General features: G+C 38.4%; 1 protein-coding gene and 1 pseudogene across 3 annotated transcripts in view; both read right to left on the bottom strand.

The window, feature by feature from the left end:
* Positions 1–24,506, bottom strand: part of ATRNL1 (attractin like 1) — a 1,361,117-nt gene that overhangs the window by 210,593 nt on the left and 1,126,018 nt on the right. The window lies entirely within an intron of this gene.
* LOC140513651 (jupiter microtubule associated homolog 2 pseudogene) lies at positions 11,194–24,074 on the bottom strand (annotated as a pseudogene).

Genomic DNA, 24,506 nt, shown 5'->3' with positions numbered 1-24,506 from the left:
GGCCAAAGTAAGATGACAGAGCAGAGAAGGAAGGAGAAACAAGAGATCCTAGCGAGAATGAGCAGGAGATTTAGAAATGAAACAGAGAGAAATATAGAACAGTTTATTGTGATCAGAGAAAACCCTTACAGCTTTAGATCATAGATGCAAAACAGTTTTGGGGTGATTTTGACATCTAAATAATGACCACTCTTTTCAGTGGCTGAAGGATAGTGGAGATTTACATCATGAGAGTTGAAGTAGTTGGGAAAGTTGAATCCTAAGGAATATGAGGAGATATCAATATGAATTCTGAAGCGCCTGAGTTTTTAGCATAAGATTTGAGGTAGAAAGAAATACTGGGGGCAAGCATTAAAATTGTGGAGACAGACAATAATGAACAATGATCTGGACAGGAAAAAATATACGGATGGAGAGACTCTCAAAGGAGAATTTGGTGAGAGATAATGACTGAAGGAGTCTGGGAGTGGCCATAGGAACAAATACTGGTTGATTCCTCCCAGCTGTGTAGCTTGGTGGAATATGAGAAACGAAATAGCAGGCAGGAAGATTTCAGCTTAGGGTAGAAAGTGCTTCCTAGAACAGTTTTTAAAAAAGGTGTTTAAAAAGGGGCTGCCTCAGGAGATAGTGAGCTCCTAGTCAAATATAAGTGTTCAAATTCAACAATGTTATTGAACAGATTCATGCCTCAGCAGAGTTTTGAGGAGATGATTTTTATTGCCCTCTTTCAACATTGAGACTGGATGATTCTGTGACTAGAAGCTTATCTCCCATGATTTCCTTCTGTTTGCTTTCTTCTCCAGTAGAAGAAGACCTCTGATTATTCCTGGTCCTTGCTTTGGGATATCATTCTTTTCCTTAGGCCATTCCCCTGCCTTTTCTTGCTCCTCATTCTATCACTTCTATTTGTTAAGTTCTACACTCTCTTCAGAGTGAGGCTCAAATGGAAGCTTTTCCTATTTCCTCCTGAGAGTAATTATGAGCTGTGCCCTCTTTCCATTGATTTCCTCAGTGTGGAAAACTCCTGGCATGGAAATTTTTTCCAAAGATTCTGGGTGGGCTCTAATTTAGTCTCAGAGATTTGCCTGGGGCATTGAAAGGTTAATCTGCTTGCCCATGGTTTTTCATTTAGTATGAGTCAGAGGCAGAATTGGAATACTGTATATTTCTTGCTGACTGCAAGGCTGGCCCTCTCTAAACCAGGACAAACTTCTTTTCTTATTTTGATCATGCCCTTTAAAAGGCATTCTCCCCTCAACCACCAAAAATGACCAAACCCTTATTACAAGTTTATTTTGTACCTTCATGTATTCATAATATTTTACTTTGTATTATGACCATTGGTTTTGTTTCTAAATCCCCCTGGTAGGTTGTAAACTCTATTTTATTTATCTTTCTTTCTTCCTTAGTGTCTAGGACAGCACTCTGCTCATTGCTTTCACTTAATAAGAGTTTGTTGAATGAATGGATAAATGAATGAATGGGTGGATAAATGAATGAATGAACGAAACAATAAGCATTCATTAACTACCTACTATGTGCCAGGCACATCACTAGGAATACAAATACAAAATGAAACAATTCCTTTTGGCAAGGAATTTACATTCTAAACGAATTAGTCAAGAACATATTATGCAAATTTTTGAGGAGACTGACAACAATAGATCAGTCTTGAATTGGATTCCAAGAAAGAAGTGAAGACATTAAAGGTGAAAGGGGAAGGGTGATATGAGTGGATAAGTCTAGATGAAGGGTTTAGATCCCTTTTAGCTTAGAAAGAAAAACTTCAGTAATCAGGCCAGGACTTCTCTCTAGTTGAAAAAAAAAAGGAAATAATTAAGGCATGAAAGAATTTCAGAAACAACATATCACAGGTTGGTATGAATAGAGGCAGTGTTCCAGAGATGGCACTAAGTGGGGGTGAGAGTTTAGGGTAAAAAAAATGAGGATCTTGATCCTAGCTTTTGGAACCAAATTAAAGTTTAAGCCAAGGAAATGGAGGACAGGATCTGAGTCACCAAGGAGAGAGGACTTTTACTCAGAAGACTGCTTTATGTCTTTGAAGCCTATTTCAAAGGTTAAAATGCAATCTGAACTCATCATAAGCCAGATGCAAAATGAATGTGTCAATATTTTAAAAGAAAGATTATGAAAGCTTTGGGAGCTCCTCTCACTAAATAATTTAACTCTTAAGCAATTAAGCAAAGGACCAATGAAAAGATAAAAAAATGACTTCACCAAATTACACCAGATGACTAGGTTCTAAAATTTAGAATTTTCACGAGGTGCAAAAAGTAAGCACTGGACAAGGCAAGCATAAATTCCAAAGCTACACTAAAAAGTTGAAAACAGTTTCCTGATTTTGATAGATTTCAGGCAAGATGTGTCAAAAGATAAGTTTGACACTGACAGCAAGTCTCCCTTGAAAATTAAGCTCGTATGTACAGAGATCTTCAGGTAAACCAATTTCTACTTTCACCTCTGCCTCCAAAAGCTTGGTCTCATAGGACTCCATTTCAGCAAAGACCTGTCAAATCCCCCAAATGCTTTTCATTACTGAATTCCTTCTGTACGTTCTGTCATTTGTGTTAAATAACAAATTCATATCTGATTGATTTTTGAATGAGGGAGCTGCCTCAAGTTGTCCAGTGATTTTTGTTAATACATAAATAAACGGAGTGGTGGGAAAAATTGATTATTGCTTTTTTTTCCCTGTTTCTTTAGTTAAAAAACACTGAGAAATTCATCCTGCTTTCTGATTTTTCTGTTCTAACATGAAGGTTTCACTTTTCCACTCATGAACTTCCTCTCCCATTAATGTTAATGGAAGTTACTCGTGCAAATAGAGAGGGAAAATAGATCCCTTTGTCTTTTTAATTGGTACTATAAAACAATAAATGAATGCATTATGTTCTTCTCAATCTAGAAGTAAATTCAGACCATATACTCATCTGCCTTTTCTTCTTTCTTTTTCTAGCTTTTGAAAGTGGAAGATACTATGAATTTCTTGGTTGGACATAAGCTAGGAATCAAAAACATAAAAAAGCACCTCAGGATGAGAGGCATAATAGCTAATTTAGTTCTATGAGGAGTTGATGCTACTAAGTGTATCTGCAAAGCATTGAGCAGAATGCTAAGCAAAAGAACTCAGCGAGGATGAAGCAATCCCAACAACAATTTAATGGAGGACAAGAAAGCAATTAACAGTGTAAAGTCATTGATGCAAAGGATAGAGCTAGAGATTAGAATCTTATTAAAACAAAGGCTGGTACAACTTGATTATAATGAGTTAAGTTGAAAGATCTCCAAAACAATCTCAGTGTGCAGAAGTGGAAATGAAAACATAATTTATCCCACTGTTATAGATTTTGGCTAACAAACTTTGATAACTGGAATTTTTCATAAATCCATAACTAAAGAATTGTACAGAAATTTTCTATATGACAAAACCATTTTCTGGTTTAAAGTTTCATTGATGTCCGTGTTTACCTCTCCCTCCTAATTTTCCTCTTCCTTTCAGATTCAGTTTAAGCATCATATTCTCCATGAAATCTTTCCTGATCCCATCCCCTCAACTCCTAGTGCCCTAAATCCCAAACTACCTTGTATTTAACTACTTTGTGTATATGTATTTACAGTTATTCACAGTATATTTAGGATATATATGAACATAATGCTATATGTACATAGATGTCACGTATATGCATGTTACATACATGTATGATGTACGTGTATTTTATACACATACACACACAGCCCCCTTCATGGAGGTGAAGACTATGTACACTCCCTACAAGTTGGGATTTTTGCATTCTTTGGCATAATGCCTGACACATAGTAGGCACTTGTAAAACACTTAGTGATTCATTTGCTTTTACAATGCAGTTATCTGTCTCCCATTTGAACTCTCCCTTGTAACAGAAAACAATTTGTTTAACAGAGAAACCTACAAAAACAAGACAACTGTGTTTAAGACAGCATGTGCTAAACTCCATGCTCACAAGTGCCCACTCCTCTATTGAGAGATGGAATGTGTGTTTTATTATTTATTCTCCATAATCAAAATTATTCCTTATGATTAACCAGAGTTTGGCGGCTTCTTAGTGGGGTTTTTTTTTGCTTACATTATTGTGTATGAGTTTTTAAAAGTCTTTTCACGATTTCCCAAATTCCTCATAGATTGTTTCTTATGCTACAAGAGTATCCCATTACATTCACATACCAAAATTTGTTTGAGTATTTCCCAAATCAGTTGCAATTTACTTTATCATCTAGGACTTAATCTTGCTGAATGAAATGCAAGGAAACATGTCTATCAGTAGAACTTGTTTTGAAAAAAATAGAGCGTGTAGTGTTTGAACAAATACTAATCACTACCATGAAGAACCTGCGGAAGATCTATAAAAAGAGGTCCAAGGTTGTAGAGGTACACATATATTTTAAAATTATTTTTCATTCTTCTGTCTTTTTTTGGGAACACTAAACCTGTATTATAAGATAGTTACCATGACTTTTTCAATAGTTTGAGAATGAATTGAGATGCAATATTAAGACATTTTCCCTTCAATACCATAACATTAATTTTCCATTTTCCGTTCAATACTTTAACATTAACATCAAGCAGAGAACACTTAGAAAAGACTAAGAAAGGGGTCCTATGGAATTATAAAAGAGAAATATTTAGATTTGTAGGTCCTTCAAATCAGTATTAAATCAGGCTCTGAAAATAATTTTCACCATTTTTTTTTAGTTTAGTCAGCCTAAAATTTTTATACAAAATGGAATCAATGGATTCCTAATTGTGTCTTTGTTTTGAAAAATGTCGTATAATTTACAAACCATTTATTAACAGTTCCTATATTGAAAAACATTCACTCATTGCAAAATGAAAAGTTTTATTAAATGAAGCAAGATAGGATTTAAAAAAAAAATGAAAAATCAAAAACTTTAAGTTGTAGGACCAAAATACCAATTAGTGAACTCATACAAGAATTAATTATGATAATAAAGGAAACATAATCTATATTCATATTTTAAAAATATAAATCTATATAACTTCAAGTGTTTTTCACAGAGATTACTAATTCACTGAGAATAGATTATATAATGTGAAATGTTTACTGTAACAAGAATAATTTTCATATTTTTTCTACTATGTTAAATTTCCTGATTTTTACCTCATGTTTTTGCATTTTGAAGAAACTGTTGCCTTTAACACCAATAGCGAACTCATCGTTTATTAGGCAGATTTACAGACTGATAGCTGAAAGGGAATTGAGAGGTCATCTAATGCAGGGGTTCATAGCCTTTTTTGTGTTATGGACACAACTGGTGACAGTTTGGTAGAACCTAAGGACTCCCTCTTCAGAAGTGAATTAAGAAATGCATAGAAACACAAAGGAAACCAATTATGTTAAAATACAATTGTCAATAATATTTAAAACAGTTAAGTTCACAGATTCCAGGTTAGAAAACTTTGAAATAGCTCTACAGACTCATTTTACAGATGAGGAAGTTTAGGCCTAGAAAGGTTGAGTGACTTGTCCAAGGTCACATGGGTCAAAAGCAGCAGGTCTAGGTCTTTAGCCCAGATCCTAGGACTTGGACTCTAGCTCTCTGCACCAATAAACAGAGCGGGGCCCTCAGTCCTAGAGCTCCAGAGAAATCATGACATTAATAACTGGGACTTAATATGCTGTGTTGCACATCCATTGTCCTCCATTTCTGCAAAGAAGATAAGGGAAGAGATGCTTAGCTGTTGTTGTTCAGTCTTTTTTCAGTTGCATCTAACTCTTTGTGACCCCATTTGAGGTTTTCTTGGCAAAGATCCTGGAGTGGTTTGCCATTTCCTTCTCCAGTTTATTTTACAGATGAGGAAACTGAGGCAAACAGGGTTAAGTGACTTGCCCAGGATCACACTCTATCTACTGTGCCACCTAGCTGCCCTAAGATACTGGTGTGGTTTGCCATTTTCTCCTTAATTTTTATGCAGTCAGGGGTGAAGTGATTTGCCTGGGGTCACACAGTTGACTTCAGTGTCTGAAGTCAGATTTTACCTTTGGTCTTTCTGACTCCAGGCCCAGGGTTCTATTTACTGTACTAGTTGCTTGGTGGTTTGCCATTTTCTTCTCCAGGTTATTTTACAGATGAGGACCTGAAGCAAGCAGTGGTAAGTGACTTGTCATACAGCTAAGAAGTATCTGAGGCCACATCTGAACTCAGAAAGATGAGTCTTGCTGACTTCAGACCCAGCATTCTATCCACTGTGCCACCTAGCTGTCCCCTCTATTTATGTTGCAATTATCTCTAGGGTCCCTGAGTTTTGCATGAAGTAAAACCCCAAATTTCAGTCTGTCACATACAAACTTTACCAAAGTTAACTCCCTACTCTTTCTGAACAGGACCAGGAATCTGGCGTTTCACAAAAAAGTTTCAGTGACATCTAGGCATATTTGGGCCCTTCATACAAATAGCTAGATGAGTATGACTACGTGATGTAAATGTAGGTCTTCAGTCACAAAGGTCAAAGTGACCAAAAGGGATAGTGGCCTTGACAGATACTAGCACTGGCAAAACTGCACTGACTTCTAAGATCTGGACTGGAGGAAGTGGTGCTTAGGCTAAGTTTTTTACAGAAGCTTTTTTATTCTTCTGGGAACCATGCCTTCACATTAATATAGCCACATGGGCACAAAACTTGTCAAACATGCCACTGAGTGAATAATATGGAGGCAGTTGGGATAGAAGTACAAAATGCCTCTAAGTCATTTAAGCGTATCTCTGAATGAGCTGGCTAGCACTGGCTGGACAATATAGGCAACCACTCACTGATCCTTTCATTTGATCATGTAAATCTCTAATCATTTGTGCTAAAGATATGGATGTAAAATTGCTCTTATTTAACAAAAATTCTTTGCAGGCAGTGATAGAGTATTAACTGCATAACAGCAATTTAAAATAAGAAGCTTTCAATGAAATAATTGTCTTAATTATGTGGCACAGTTTGGCGTGCTTGCAGCAAATGCTGGTCGTGATCATTACCCTGAATCACATGCACACAGCTCTCTGAGTTTTATTTAAGAAAACAAATGCTCTAGAACTATAACACAGGAACAATGGAGAGATTTGGAAGCATCTAATTGACCTAGAGGTATCATAATTAACTACCGGGGGATAAACTAAAAGCTCAAGTCAAATAAGACATGTGTTTCTACCCAGGCCTCCCATGTCATTTCAAATTACCAGAAGCGAAAGCCATTATATCTACCTTTGTTCTGGCAGAGTAAGATTGAGAATTGTGGTGTATTTTTTTAAATCCCTGTTTTCACTCTCAAGGTGGGGGAATGGTGTTATACAACAGAATGCGCACTGGTTTGGGCTTGGGCTCAAATACTGCTTTTGATACTAACTTTGTGACTTTGGGCAAGTCCTTTAACCTCTCTGGGCCTCAGTTTCCTCATCCCTAAAAGGAGAGAGTTGGATTAGAGGACCTCTTAGGTTTTTTCTTGCTCTAAATCCTTTATTATCTACAGAAAGAATATCTGACAATACGTAATATTTTTTTCCTTTGAGGCTTCTGCAAACGCTAATTGTCCTACACACTTTGGGAGGATGCTAACTTGGCAATCCTCTGAAATATTATTGATTCCATTCTGTACGTGAGGTTGCTAAGTTAAAATGATAGGAACGTTGTAGGGTAGAGAAGACAGGAAAATTGGTCATGTTTTGATGTGCATGCTAGGCTTAGGGAGAACAGAAATCAGGATAAGTGGGACTTAATGGTCTTGAATTTTCAGGGCCCTTAGATCTGAAGACAAAAGTGGAAATGGGTCCAATGTTGAACAAAAGGGGTAGCATCTAAAGAGCCTGATGTTGTTGCATCAACCAACTCAGATAAAAAGAAGATGTGTACAGAAGATACATAGCTCTGTGGGTACCTTTGTCATCATCGACTAACAATATTACCTCTTGCTTCTGTGGTTTTCTTTGCTATCACATCATTGGTCTGAAGATGTCATAGCTGAATTGATACCCTCAGTAGATCCTAGCTCCAGCATAAAGCCATGTTGAAAGGCCTTTAGAGCCAAAAAAAAAAAAAAAAAAAAAAAAAAGCCTTGGCGATTCCTGAGTCATAAAGCTAGAGGTTCTCTGGGAGTAAGCTGGTTGGTGGAAATAATGTGCTTAGTTGGGTTGGAAGAATCAGAACTAAGAAAAGAGATGATGGGTAGTCATTGCCACACAAATACCATCATCATTATTGACAAGCATTTATAGGCACTTATTATGTGACAAATACTATGCTAGGTGCTTGGGAAACCAAAAAAAGACAAAAACAGTGTCTGCCCTCAAGGAATTTACCTACTAATCCTTTGTTGTCATTTTTTTTAAATCTGCTTTTTATGAGACATCTTCTTAACCTCTGAGTATGATAAAGATAGCGGAGGGAAAAGGAAGGAACTTATATATCCCAATCTTTCCATTTTATTTCAGCACAACTCTGTTCCCTCCATAAAACCCCTTTTCTGGAGTTTGGTATTGAGTGAATCAAGGCTCCATTTTTTCTGCCATCTCTCCAAAATAATTCTTTCCCTTCTGTTTTCAAACTGAGAATTCTGGTGATAGCTAAGTCTTTTCAGTCTGAATCCCAGTCCATTGTAGAACCCTCTATTTTATACATCTTATTTCTCATAGAGAGAGTGCTGTGGGGTAGCAAATATTTACAGGTATCTCCTCTTGTAAGAAAGAAAAATGCAAGACTTTTTCCACTATAAGGTTTTTTTTCCTTTTTAAATTTCTTAATGCATTTTAGAAGAAACGGAAAATAGAATGCTAAGAGTCTTTGGATCTTCCAAATACAGGCAGCTCCAACAAACAAATGCCAGACACATGTACCTCCTTTACATACAAATGAGCACAAATGCATTAACACTTCTTCCTACCAGCCAATCTCATTCTCATGGGCTACTTTCATTCCCATTTCCAGAGCTCCTCTATACCCAGTTTCAGGGTCTACAACAACAAGATACATCAAGAAACAAGGAAAACAGAGTTAGAGGGGGAGGGAAAGTATTATCTTACTCCCACCATTTAAAACAACACTTCTGCTCATCTGCCCCACAGGATATTCCATCCCTGTCACTCACCACCCCATTCTGCTGGAATTTTTGTTCTAGGAATTACCATTAATGGCTTACAGCTTTGGAATTCAGGTGGAAAAGGGGAATTATCATTGTCAGGGATGTGGCTAATGAGGTATGTTTTTGGCACCATAAACTAGCAACCAAAACATTTTTTCCCATAGAAATACCGTTATAAATGGTTAAATATGGTTTCATAGTTCAGCTACATTCTGGACTAAGTAGCCTTCTGTCACCCAGTCTAAGAACTTAATCACCAATTTACAACATCGTTTCCATGTAAAAATGATTTCCTAGTTTCAAACAACTGACTTCCAAAATCTTAGAACATAGCCCATTAATTAAGTTGGGTATTGTCTGTACTTACAAGCTTATAGGAAATAGTAAGCTTATCTTGGCTATGAAATAATCTCCAAAATCATCAAGGAATCCTCATGAGGCAAACTCTTTGGCTAATATATCCCATATGCCAGTTCCCCTTAATTTGCCAAGTAAGAAGAGTTTAACAGAAATTCCCTACAGGCTTAAATATTGAGGACAACGGGTGCATCTCAACATAAGGTGCCAGCTTGCTAAATATTCTAAGTAGAATAATATTTCCAGAATTTGGTGCTAACTTTGTAGATATTCATCATGACATCCACCACCATGAAACCTCATCTGTTCTACTTGCACAGCAATAGCAGATGTTTCACAATGCAAGAGGTATGGAATTGGGAAATATAATGCTACTTAGTCTGACTAAGGAACATTTCCCTAAATGGATCAAAGGGACATGTTTCTATAGTTAAATGTGATTAGAATAGCTTCAAGAAAATTGTAGTCCATTATCTCCACTTGAAAAACTCATATTTTATCCACCGATATTCTGCTACCAATATACTTAATATCCAGATCTAACGTTTCCAGTTGCACTGGACAGAAGATTGCAGAGATTCCGCAAAATGAGTAATCACTCGTAAGAAGGGACATTGAGGCTCTGCTTACTCTCTAGCGTACCTGTGTCATTAAGGTGTCATAAATGGTTCAAAGTCATCAGCGTTTTATGAAGCTGGTATTTGAACAATAATAAAAGTGACTCCTTAAATATTGTCCAAAATGTTTATTTTGAAGAACTACAGATTCTCAGCGATTTGCTCTCTTCCCTGTCAATTGATTATAGTTTAAAAAAAGTTTTAGAAAAATATGAATAATCAAAATATCAGAAAGAAATTGGTTAATAAGGCCTTTAAAAAAGACTGGAAGGCCCCATTCCTTCCCTTTAGAAAAGAACTGTGGTTTGTAAAAGTAGTACGTTCACAGTACTGGTGAACTTCAGAGGCAATCAAAGGCATGTAAGGCTTATGAGAATGGCAGGGAGAAATTATTCACTTTAAAAATCAATTAATAAAAGATCCAACTTACTCTCTTACGTAAGGCAGGTCTTTTGATCTAAGATCAAGCCAAGGGCTTCTAGACGACAGAAGGTACAGATACCCCTGGAAGATCTGGGGAAACAATGCTTCATGGAGGCAAAATTAAAAGGACACAAGCAGATTTAACACCCATTTTCTCAGACAGTAGTAGTGCTCCCATAAAAGGTTAAAGTCCTGTATCACCACTCTATAATTTAAGGACTCTGTGAGCTAAATGATCCATTTCCCCTTCTGAAACACAAGTTGTATCCTTTTACAGACATGGGTGGGGAGCGTTCCTCAGGCAACTGCACAACACATCATTCACGTGGGTTTTGTCACCTAGTGATACCATCAATGGCTACTGCCACAGGACCATTCCTAGATGTTCACCAAAACACATGTCCCTGTTACCTATTTTGATCCTACCTTTTCCCCATTTTCTTTCACTCCATCAAAGATTCTTTTATATTTGGAACTAATTCCCGGATGCAAACCTGGGGAATTCCTCACTGCTCCCACAGGCTCTGCGTCCCCTGGCCCTGTGTAGCCCTAGTTGTTTCTAGAAGACAAGTTTGAGCTGCGAGCTACATGAAAATTTTCACATAAATCATCAACCCCTCCCCTTCCTGCCCCACCCCAACTTGTACTAACTAGAAACACTAAACCTTGACACCTGAACAGAAGTTTCTAGTCTGAAGAAGCGGTATTAGTTGAGTAGAAAGAGATGCTGGATTTGCACCCTGGTGATCTGAGGACTTTGAGGTATGAGTAAGGTGTGAAACCCAACCTGGGTTCATGATTGTCAATTTTGAGTTTAGAGTCAGTTTCCTTGGCTCGCTCCTCCTTGCCTTTGTCACATTTCTCATCATGTTCTTTTCTTGAAGATTGTGTATTCTCTTACAGCCATGAGTTGCAATTTTATGTCCTCACCTTCACATAAGATGATGATCCTTGAGTTTGTTTGAGTATGCTAAGGGTGCAGTAACAATGACTGGAATCTCAAAGATGTCACTGATCTTGCCACCAGAGGGATTCAAATGATATTGATCCTACACAAGAGCATGCTCTCAAAGATACCACTTCCTTTGCCTCTTGGAGGATTTGATCTTTTGGGTGTGTTCTGAGGTTCCTCAGATGCTCCAGAGATATTAGATGCATTTCTATTTGGTCTTTTTGAAGGAATAACTTCTGGAGTTCCAAAGGGATTGCTTGAGTCTCCTCCAGGGGGTTTCATCACCCTGAAGCTTGGCTTGCTGCCCTCATTCTCCTGCTCCTGGAACATGTGGGCAGCTACTGTAGCAGGGGTTGTGGCAGTGACTGGGTGGTGGTTGTAGCAGGGGCTGTGGGTGATTGTGACAGTGGCCTGGGTGGTGGTTGTGGCAGTGGCTGTGGGTAGTGGTTGTGGCAGCTGTACTGGCAGGGGGCAGCCACAGAGGCACTCCTCTTGCCCTTGCCCAGCACTGTTCCTACCACGGTTTTTTGTTTTTTTTTTTAAGTTAGGCAGTAAATCACTCTATGCTACTCCAATATTTCCATTTGCAGATTGCCCAGGACAAGTTTGACTTTTCCATTGGCTCCATCTAAGGCAAGAAGAATGCAAGCCACAAGTAGCCAGGGGAGAGATGCCGGGAACATATGGCTCCCCTCGTTGTACTATTATTTATGCAGGGCAGGACATATTGCAGAGGAGAGAGCTCAGCTCTTAGATGTCCCCTGATGTGATGCACCAACTTCCTAGTTTTGTTTTTATTTTTATTTTTATAAACAGTACAACAAACTATTTTCTGTGCTAAGAGTTAAAATAGGGTGGAAGAAATGCAGCATACAGTCATTAAAGAGAGGGTGCAAACCTTCAGTATTTCTCTCCTCTTTCTTTTTTTGGTAAATATCTGATAAGGGAACTACACTTTATAGAAAGGGAAAGACAGCCCCTCTCTTCCCCTTCTCATTTCTATTTCAGGCTCTTAGCTGTAACGACATTGACTCGTATGCACACAGCCGACCTCAGAGCACGTCTTCCCATGGGAAAATGGCAGCCACTTTACATAATTCTACTTTATGGGAAACTTTTCAGAAATGCATTTATTGTGCTTCCTGGTGTTGCTGCTAAATCCAATAGGATGGAAAGGATGTTTCCAAGATGTAGAAATGACATGGAGGAGTTAAACATTCTGTTCGATCACGCCAATTATGGAGCAGCTGTAAATCCCTTCCTTTGGTTAAATATTCTTGTAAACAGTGGTATTAAATTCCTCTCCTCTAACAGTGACAGTAACAACCAACAGGGATTTCTCTGACCAGCAGGTTCCATAGATAAAAGCCAGTCTATTCTTAACCCACTGGAAACTACCTTTTATCATTTTTGAATTTCAGAAATATCCTTCCTGCATAACAAACAGGGTGGTGATGGTGGTCTGTGTCTGCATTGTATGAGGAGGTGTAGGGTGTGGGTATGAGGTGGGGAGGAAGAGGAGCCTCTTGTGTCCTGATTCTATAGTGGAGTTGGGCAAGTCCCACTGACAACTCCTGAAACTGCTTCTCAGGGCTAGTCTTCCCTTATCTAAACAGTACATTCAAACTGACTATAAGCCTTAGTTCACAAATAATATACTGTTGTCAGTGTTGGTTTTTCATTGCCTCTGTCATTCAGTTGGAGAAGAAGTTGCCATCTGCACCACAAATTGGAGATGAACTAATGGGCTGAATTCATATTATCCCACTTAAATTGGGAAGCATTCAGAAAACCAAACTTATTATCTGATTCACCTCTCTGCCCGAGAAGCCAAATCGTCCTTAGGGATTATCTGAATTTAAACAACACTGAATTATCAGTGTTACTGAGGGGTGGGGAAGAGGCTTCTTAGTAGTTTTAGTCTTCCCAAATCAATTGAGCTCCAGTCAAAGCACCTTATTTCCAAAACAAAAGAAAATTAAAACCATTCTTTCCTGTCTGTTATCCATAAGCCCCTTACCTGACCTCAGGAGACTGCAGTACTTTGTAAGCAGGAACTCAGTAATCCTCTAATACTTAGGTGAGACAGATACTGCAGGCAAGTAGACATCTATTAAATGGGAACTGGAGGAAGGAAGATCACAGTGACTTGATTGAAGGACACAGGACAAACTAATGGAAGAGCCCCAAGAAACAGCTCTGAATTTCAATCCTTTCTGCATATGATGTAACGCATACAGCCCATATCAATTATCTTTATCCCAATGAGGAATCTAGAACAATAATATCATTTTTCATTGGCTAAGTAACATACTTCAAAGTCAAAAACAGAAAACAACAACTCTCTCCACAGGCCTGTCAACTGGACAGTGTTCACAGGCTTGTTGTTGAAAAGGGATAATTAGCTTTGGCCTTCACATCTCTGCTGCACGACTGGGATACCTTCTTGTGCTCTTCTGCTTCCAAGCATCTATACACACTTTCTCTCACAATAAACACTCTGCCCACTCCATTTCTCACCCTGGCAACTCAGGTGTGGAACAGCAATGGTGGCTACTATTATGCAGATTATAACCTTTCCTTAGAAAATTGAAATTACCTATTTCAAATGGAACCAGAATATGATGTCTTTAGCTTTGCCTTGGGAAAAAAGAAAGTCATACTGTTCTACCTTGAAATTCTCCATGAAGCTGTGTGCAGGAGGTAGTTCACATTGGCTCATGCATACTCACAGGTCTTGGTTTACACTTTTAAAGGAAAACAAGATTTTTTTTTTAATGTGTCATGTGGCAGGAGTCCCCAGAGAAGTTTAGCAGCAAAAGGGGGTGTTACTGAGATAAACCATATTGACCTATGACACGATCATAACTTCAGTACTGAAACTGGGTATCATCAAAAAAGCTCCCGCACTCCTCCATCTCTCCTTTGGCACAGTAGCAAACAGACCATTGAGTGAACTTGTAAACCAAAGGTGTCAGACAATAAAAGGTGCTATTAAACTGATAAAAGATCTTTGCATACAAGCATGCATCATTATAGAGCTATATTTCTTTGTACTTAGAATTTATTGGCTCCATATTGAACATCAACAGTGTTCTTTATGAACTTTCAAACATATTACAGCATAAACTATCAAACTGGATAAAATTCCCAAGTGTAAATTTCTGCTCTCTTCCTGAAGCAGATATACATCTCCCTTTTGAAAAATGAGGTCAAATTTCAAGAAATGGCATTTTAAAACATAATCCAGAGGAAGAAAGTCTTAGTTTCAACACAGTAAGTTTTTGGTTGAAGGTCATAAAGGTCCCTTAAATGGTAAAATTACCAAAATGATGAGCATCGAAACTATTAAATTAGGTGATTAATAAGAGTGTCAGTGAAAGAATGGTAGCAAGTGCTCAATCAAAGGCCTTTATGTTCAATAAACAACTTGTCAAATTAACTATATTAGAGCTGGTGAAGATTTGAGTCTTTCATCTTTTCATTATGCATTTAATAGGTAACACCAGCTGCCAGCTCACCTGTTAGTTGTGATATATACTGGCTACTAGAAAGCTCCGGAGCAGAGACAAGTGCTGACGTGAGGGTGGCAGTAAAATGGCTCTAGGTTTCCAGTGAAGCGTAGCTCAGTGAGTTATGGTGTTAGAACTAACGCTAGTCTTACAAACACTGATGATTTCTGGTGCTGTTGAAATAAATGCAAAGGCACATTCTGGCTTTGACTGTGAACTATCCCAGTAGGGGCCAAAAAATGTATATATCATCTCAAATAGCCTGTTTCTCTCCTCAACACGTCATTTGTAAAGACACTATCTTCTCCGGTTGATCTTAAGCTTAACCTCAGCCTAGGTAATTTCATTAAGCATAATAATATCTACATCCTTTGGAACTGGGTCCTGTGGTCTTGTTAAAATATTACAGTTCTGCTTCCTCAAGTTTCTCAAGGGAAGATGAAAGGGATTAATGGATTTATCTTGGTAGGTATTAGGCAAATGGGTTAATTTTATCTCTATGTGCCTATTGATAATGATGGCAAATACTTAAGGACAAATTAAAAAGTCAATAAAATGCTGGCTTTGGACAAAGGAAAACCCAAGTTCCAAAACTGCCTTGTCCCTCTGCCTCAGTGTTCTCATCTATAAAATTATAATACTTATGTTACAGGGAGATTATGAGGATCAAATAAGAAAACCTATGGAATGTTCTTTGGAAATCTGAAAGCATTATATAAATGTTACATTTATTATGATCATTGTTAGGTAATGAAATAGATAGTGAACTAGACCTAGAGTCAGGAGACTCGAGTTCAAATTTGGTCTCAGATGTTTACTAGCTCTGTGACCCAGGGCAAGTCACTTAACCTCTGTCTGCCTCAGTTTCCTCAACTGTAAAATCAACATAATATTAGCACTTACCTCCCAGTGCTATTACAGGGAGCAAATGAAATATATCTAATGTACCTAGCACAGTGCCTGGTATGGAAAAGTCACTGAATAAATGCTTGTTTTTTTTCCTTCCTTATGTTTATGCTTACTTCTTGTACTCTTCAGCTGGTTTCAAGTAGTAAATAGTTTTTGAATAATTCCTGTGTGTATGGTACTGAGCTATAAAAAGTAAATATAAAAAGTAAGGTTCTGTGTATAAAAATGAATAAGACTTTGTTCTTTATTCCTGTTACCTATGAGATTACAATCTAAGTGTTTAAGATAATTTATGAAGGAATGAAGCCTTAAGCATCCTAGTGCCCTGTGATCAGGTCAATAGTGAAAGGAGATATGTTTTTGTAGGTGTGAGAACTCCTTTCATTTAATTTAGATCACAATCTGTCTTTAATGTATACTGTTCCCAGGTTGCCAGAGTCCCAGAGTGGTTCAGTGATTTGCCCCGGGACACACATGTAAGTGCCAGAGGCAGGATTTGAACCCAGCACAGCATTATACACTATACCATACAATATGATACTGCCCTATTATCATCCTGACATAAAATAAAGCTTTATCATATATCGAATACATTTTTGTGAAAGTCTTGAGTGTCATATAATATGAACCTTATGTCCAGATATCAAATTTGTTCTTATAGGATTGAATGACATTGGTGAATATTTTTACATAGTATTTTGAAGGAAACCATTTTAAAGATTGAATTATACCATTATTTTTAGCCAGTGTTGCCAGACAGAGTCACCTTGGTTAGGGAGCCATGTCTCTGACAGGAACAATTTATTTAAACAGTTCTTAGGTTCAGGCAGTTGTACACCAGGTTTGGGCACTGCGGAACTTTTCATATCAATATCAATCTTTGTGAATATCTGAGACTAAGCAACAACAAACACCAATGAGTTATAAAAGGAATAGTCTGTACTTGGTCAAAGAAGACCATCACAGCTCCCATGGGGAAAAAGGCATACTATTTACTAAAGTTGCAGTCTTGATAAAGAAAACACACACACACACACACACACACACACACACATGCATGCAGCACGTGGTTCAAAAAATTATTGAACAAAAATAGATGCCTTTATTGTAAAAAAAAAAAAAGTCAGAGAGCTGGACTTTAGGAGAACTAAGAACAACAGATACCTTTATGAAAGAGGTTGAAGAGGCTAATTTGATGTAGTCTGAGCAGATAAAATTTGAAATATATATATGTACATTACAATATTATATTATGCACACTGATGATATACGAAATATTAAAGACAGGTTAATGACAGTATGAGAAAGAAAGACTTTAAGTGGTCCATAACGGAGAAGAGGAATGGTAGGGATTTTTGTATATGACAAAAAAAATGCTGGCTTAGTTCATTAGCTTAGTGCTAAAGTCATGATTTTAATCCCAATATAAGTGATTTGCTTTTTTCTTCAGGGTCTGGCTGGTCATCTTGCTGTATCCTCCTGGGCCTGAGCTAAGCCATGAAAATACAGATAGCTTAGTCAAGCTCATCATCCTGCTGGAAAATCACTCAAAAACAAACAACATTCCATTGATAGTAGGTTGGAAGTATGGTTTTCATACTTATATAAGGTCACAAGTTCCAGGGCTAGAGAGAGCTCTCGTTTAACCACATCCTTTTTTCTGATGAAAAATCTAAGGCTCCGAAAGGTTAGGCAATTTTCTGAAGGACACAGTTTATGTGCAGCAAAATCAGAACTCAAATTCAGGTCCTCTCACATCAAGATTATCAGGGACTAGCACTATCAAATGATGAACAATTCCCCTTTAAACGATGGGGTCTAAATGGAAAAGTGGCACTTTTAATTTGTTTATTTTTTTGGATGGGACACAAATTCTCTCTAAGTGTTCTTTCTACTTACACAGTCACTGTTCATTGCTTAATTACATGGTTAATGCTATGGAATACAATAGCGAATGCATGAAGATGTTAATTACAGGATAAGTACTTGGTAATTTCAATTCTCCAAAGTGAAGAATGAATGTTAATTACCTTTGAGTATATTACTGTAAGTGCAATTACCAGGTAATCTTAGAGAATGTGTATTATTTGGATTTGAATTTCTTAAGGAAATCCCCTGCAGCTGGAGGGTGGGAGGCGGGGATGGTGTAGGATGCTACATATTCTTTTGTGCACTGTCAGAAACAAAGACTAATCAGAGAAGCCCATTCAGCTGTCACCTACCAGAACCCTTCAGATAACCTGGCCTAATATTTAATTTTTCCCCTTTAAAAGCTCAGCTCTCAGTAACCCACACTAGCTGGAAAATGTGGGAAAGGTACACTTGGAATGCATATTGAATTCCTTCTTTTTATTTGAATCTGTAGAATGCTTGAAGAAGCCAAGCCCATCAAATATAACCTCTCATCAGCAGTTTTTGCATTTAAATATGAAATCATAATGAAGTGTCCAGGTGGCAAAATTTTTTGCTCTAGCAGCTGCAGCACCAACTGAAAAATTCAAAAGCAGAAGCCCAACAGATTAACGGTTCCCCATAATATTATCTCTGTAACATGCAATTTGTTCTCAGTGATAATTAGATATTTAGAGAGAGACATAATTAGGGAGAACCAGCTTAATGCTTTTATTTTTTGTTTGCTGAGAATCAACTGCCAGGCCAGAAGATCTAGTCAGGGAGGAATGTGATTCTGCTATCTGAATTAGCAGCCAGTGAGACACGCAGAGACCAGGTTTGGAAAGCACTCTCACCAAGGCAGACTTTATATGATGAGTTGATCTCTCACATCCCTCTCCCACCTTACCTTCCCTACCCGATGGGGACAGAGTTCCTTTCATAAATATGGGTTACCAACACAAACATAGCTCCAGCTTTAACATGAAACAAACCCAAATAGATGTTCTCATTCTGTTTGCAAAAATGGAGAAAACATCCGTGGAAACATAAAGTCCAGACGGCACTAGCCCTCTTCTTTTGCCTTTGATTCCTCCAAAGCACTGGTGCCTTACTCTGGCTTGCCTTTTCTCCCTCTATTAGAGTATGGTCTGTCACCCACCAGGCCTCTCAAAGCACATAGTTTTTCTCCACTAAGATTTTATTTCCTGTGTCAATCATCAGCTTCTTGCCTACAAACAGAGCATATACCAAGTGTGCCTGGAAAATAATATTCTCCACATTCGCATTATACCACCGGTTGAGGAAGGTGATTATCCAAAGACTAACTTCTCTGCCGAATTGGACTTGCTTCTTCATCCAGTACCAGAGATTGTAACCCCAACTAGAATGATTAAGTTTATGCCACAGTATTCTGCTCTGGACAATTCATGGTTCTTTCTACTCAGAAATTCCTGTCTAGCTATATAAGCGAAATCACTAAACAGTTCAGCTAAGATTTGGAGATAGCAAACACAGGAATGTGTACAGGCTGACAAATGCAAGGGAAAGCTATTTGTTCCTGTGTGTAGTAGAAACTCTCTAGGTTTACTTAAATAGAAATAGTCTCAGATCTATGTTCTTTGTAAATTTGCACACACACACACACACACACCACACAGAAACACAAACATTACTATAATCAGCTTTGGCACGAGGCTTGTCTGCAGCACTTATTTGCTATACTTAAGAGAATGGTAATGGGAGAAGTCTGACTATTGCTCATGTACTGGAACAGAGACCAGAGGAGGCAGGCAGTCCAAGTTCTGCCTAGAAACAGTGTTGGGGGTAGGGGTGAGGAAGGAAGTGCCTGATAGGTACTCGTGAAAAAGAGAGTGAGAACTCCAGGATTTCTGCAGGTGCTCAATCCCAGCACTCCTAGAGTAAAGAGAGAGAGAAAAAGAATGTGGCTGTGGGATGGAGCAAAGTCCTTTGTTTCATTCTCTGGATTCTCCCATGGACCAAACTCTATCCCATAACCTTCCCTTTCAAAGTGGACCCTTAGCAAGAGGGAGTTGTGAGAGCTGCCTGTGTCAAATGTTAACTTCACTCAGTCTCCCAAAACGAAGTCCAAACAACTCACCAACATGAAAGTTAAGCTTATTGTAATCCAACTGCCTGGGTCACGTGAAGAAAGTTGAAGACACAAAGACGTGAAAGACATTGTTTATGGGGAAACCAACAGATGGAAATTTCTTTTGAGTCAGGGGACAGATTAAAGCAAAATTAGAAGTAACACTACCATCAATAGCATAGGAGTGGAAAGTGCAGATAGAACACACTGGAGGCAAGTAATCAGAGACACAGAGACCAAGCCCTGATTTCAGCTAAAACACTGAAAAACAAACTGAAAAGTATGTGAAAAGACAGCACCTACAGCTCCAGAATCAATAGGGAAAGTTGTGATGAAAAGGCTCCAGGCCATCTACATTGAAAGAGGCATAGCTTCCCGGAATAAAAATACGGTCCCACTGTCTGCTATCCTGGGTATACGTCATTTGAAATCTTGTTTGGTTCTAGGAACTATAGTTTATGAAGGGCATTGATTAGCTGGAGAGTTTCCACAGGAGGGCAACCAGTATGGGAACAATCCCTGAGTCAAGCTGAAGGAACTGGGCATTTTAAGCCAGGACAAGAGAAGATTCGTGGGGATTAGTGGGTGAGTGGGGTAGAACTGATAGTTGCTTTCGAGTATTTTAAGAATCATCACATAGAAAAGACTTGTCTAATTTGCCCCATAGATAGAGCTAAAAGCAATGGACCAAAGTTGAAAAGAAGCCAATTTAGCCTTTTTTCAGGGGGAAAAAAACTACTTCTTAATAATTAAGTCCATCTATAAGTAAAATGGCATATGTGGAAGTAAGTGGGTCCTCTCTTATTGGAGGATTTCAAACAGTCAGAAAGTTAGTCAGTTAACAAGCACTGAAGAGGCATTTACTTATTATAAACCTCAAATGCTATGGGTGTATATGGATTCTCTTCCAAAATAGGTGCCACTTGACTCCAAACATTTCTGATTTCTTGTATGGGACAGTACTCTTTCCCCAAGGTTAACTAAGCCCTAGAAAGTGAGTCCTTAAACCCTGTTAAAGCAAGAAGGGTGAAGGCAAAGAGTAAGAAACTTCTTGTCAAAGTTATGTTTCATGTAGGTTTCAAGGTCTGATCTCTGAGGTAACTGCTAGTCCAACGTTCATTCACTATTAAGTCTTAACCTCTAACTTCAACACATTCCTTGTTTTTAGATTTTTTCCCTTGACCTAGTCACATCCATTGTTCCTACCTTTGCCTTGCTTCAGTTGCTTCCAGCATGTCTTCCTGATCCACAAGTGCCTCATGGCACTGAGTTCTTTGACAACATGCTTCTCTTCCTATCTAAACATTGATTTCATTGGTATCTCCTGCCCTCTCCCCAAACAAATCCATTAGCAAGCCTCTTCTCTGTTCTGGACACATATCCCCTCCACAGCTTACTTGAGATGGGCCTCTATTTTGATCCTCACACCCTTTGCTCTTCCCTAGCTGTCTTTTCTCTTCTCTCTGTGTGTATCCATTCTGAACTTGTAGAAACCCCCAGTTTCTTCTAACTATGCCCTCCAGTGTCACCATCTGGGGCTCTCAACCTCCTGGAAGGAATAGCTTGATCCTTTGCTTCATAGAGCTCATATATTATCCTGCATGTAGCAATTAAAGACATTCTCATTGCACAATGCATCCTGTTCTATGATGTCCAAGCATCATCCTTTCCTGTATAATATTTACATACATAAAAATCCTAAATTTGCATCTGATTATATCTGCCTCAGGCCTGACATTTCCTCTGGTTTTCCAGCAAGATTTTTTTTTTTTGGGTGGGGGAGAGTGGCTTTGATCTAACTGGTTATCAGGTCCTATACCTGTCTTCCTCCTCTGTTGGTTTTCCTCAGACCACCATCTGATCTCAAAAGGCCATGGGCAACACAGGTAGGACATATGGAAGAGGATGATGTATGCACAGTTGACTAGGGTGACACACAACTTGGGAGGAATTGGGATGTGCCTGACAGCTGACCGTGGTCCAATGGGTCAGGGTGCCTGTAGAACACACAAAAGAGAAACCCTAAGTAGGGTCTTGATGCTGTACTATCCCCTGACATGGAGTCCTCAAGAAAAACAAAATTAACTCTGAAAATATTCCTTATTTTCAAGAAAAGTTGGAGTGAGTGAGCAAGCTGGAGTAAGACTCCTGGTAGAATGGTGGAGAAGGATGGTGAGGAATTCTTCCAGTTGCTAGGGAGCTGGACAATGGAGAACATGGCATTGTGACACTCTCTTCTTGAAGGTGGGGGAGTCTGCAAGTATAGGAATGGAGAAGAGGAGATGAAGAAACCCTGAGAGCTTCCATAGGAGGTCTCTGCTGAGGAGCCATATGGGAGAAGTGGAGTACAGGTATTTGTGCCCTGTAAGTGGCTGAAGGTAGACATGGTTATGGAGATGCCTTGTGGCTTCTATGGTTTCTAATATAGATTCAATTTCCATTTATTTCAGTTCAACAAGCACTTGTAAAACACTCACTATTTTCTAGACACCATTGTAGGAATTGGAGATACAAAGATAAAACCAAAATATCTCCTAACCTTAACGAACTTAATATTCAACATGGTGGAAACAATATATACATTGATAAGTAAATATGAAATATATTCAAATCAAAAGTAAAGTAATTTTGGGATAAGGGACCAGTATCAATTTGTGGTGGGGATCAGGAAAGGTGGGGATCAGGAAAGGCCTCATGCAGGAGATGCACACAAGTTAAACTTTGAAGGGATATAGGTATTGCAAAAGGAGGTGAACAGAGACTGTTTCAATCACTATTCAAGACCCTGAACAAAAGTTCAGAGATGGAGAAATAGATCTGGGAATAATCCAAGATGAAGAGACAATAATCTAACTCATAGAGTTGATGAGATAATCAAGGGGTTATAGAGACAGTAGAGTAGAGAGAGCCATGAGGTATGCCAGCACAGGGAGAGGGTAAGACATGAACGATAAACCTGCAAATGACACTGAGAAGTGGTGGTCTCGCAAGTAGGAGGAAGCCTGGAAAAAGCAGTGTCAGCACTTCCCCCTTCCCTCCACATATGCATACATACATAAATATATGAATATGTATATACACACACAGAGGCCAGTTGGTGAGCAGCTATCTACCTATATCTCATTCATCACGTATTCATATTCTTCAGTATGGCCTTTGATGAAATTCTTCATTCTTAGAGACTTTAAGTCTCAAGTCTTCCAGGTGCTACTAAAAGAGTGATCAAGAGTAAATGGACACTCAGAAAGGTAAAGACAATGTCCACAGAATACACTGGCAGTAAGTTGTGAAGTATGAGTTCAAAAGACTTAGCTGAAACATATCTGACTGCAGCGCTTTGTTAATTCATTGAGGTCTTAGTACTCCTTCCTTCCTTCCTCCCTTCCTTCCTTTCTTCCTTCCTTTTTTCCCTCCTTCCTTCCTTTCCTTCTTTCTTCTCTCTCTCTCTCTCTCTTCATTTGTGTGTATGAGGGGGTTTACCTACCTAAATCCCGCTGGTCATGTTTTCAATATGACATTTGATATGAGTCTTCATTCTTGGAGATTTAATCTCAGAATTTCATCTTCCATGTGCTACAAAAATAGCATGCAAATATGTGTGACAATTGATCTTTGGCAGGCAGCTAGGTAGCACAATGGATAGAGCACCATGCCTGGAGTAAGGCTCATCTTCCTGAGTTCAAATCTGGCCTCAGATACTTACTAGCTGTGTGACCCTGGGCAAGTCACTAAACCCTGTTTGCCCTGTTTTCTCATCTGTAAGATGGGTTAGAGAATGAAATGGCAAACTACTCCAATATCTTTGCCAAGAAAACCCCAAATGGTGTCACGAAGAGTCAGACATGACTGAAATGATTGAACAGCAAAAAAATTGATCTTGGCAGTATGCTGCAGAAATGATCTTTCCAGACTGTGGAGAAAGGTCGTGAGACTCAGGGCCAAAGTCCCCAGCACTCTAGGCTGACACTAGACTGTTCTGACTGTGCAGCCTTAGACAAGTCCCCTAACTTCCCTGTATCTGTTTCCTTATTTATGAAATAGAGTTAGCTTAGATGACGTCAGCATTCAATCTAACGTCAAAATTCTATGATTCCACAATAGTATCTAAAAGTATTACACATAATTTCAATGATATCCACTAATGTATATGTGCATATATATGGTTATGTGTGTGTGTGTATATATATATATCTATATACATATAGATATATATATATAGATATAAACATACAAAACAGAACAGCAGGTGAAAAAGATATAACACATTATAACTACACTAGATATTCGAGTTTAGCTTTGTAATTGTTTAGAAATTGCAATGTTTGCTGCACTGGGCTTCCTGACTTGGTTTCTTGAAACACACATTCTATTTTCCTAGGTTTCTAATGGTCAGACCCACCAGGCTGGCACCATTCTCTTTTTTTCTTCTTTTTTCCACTTGATATTATTCATTTTAAAGTAAAAATTATTTCAGATAAATTATTTTACCTGAAATGTTAGGAATGTCTTGAATACTTTTAAAAAAGCTTCCTTTCTAGGAAGTGATAGAATGGTTTTCTAATTAAAGAGAAGGAATTTGTGGACAAGATTTATTTA

The sequence above is a fragment of the Notamacropus eugenii genome, chromosome 1, assembly GCF_028372415.1.
Source record: "Notamacropus eugenii isolate mMacEug1 chromosome 1, mMacEug1.pri_v2, whole genome shotgun sequence".
Lineage (NCBI taxonomy): Eukaryota > Metazoa > Chordata > Mammalia > Diprotodontia > Macropodidae > Notamacropus > Notamacropus eugenii.
The sequence above is the reverse complement of the archived record's forward strand: the minus strand, read 5'-3'. Positions and strand labels throughout refer to the sequence as shown.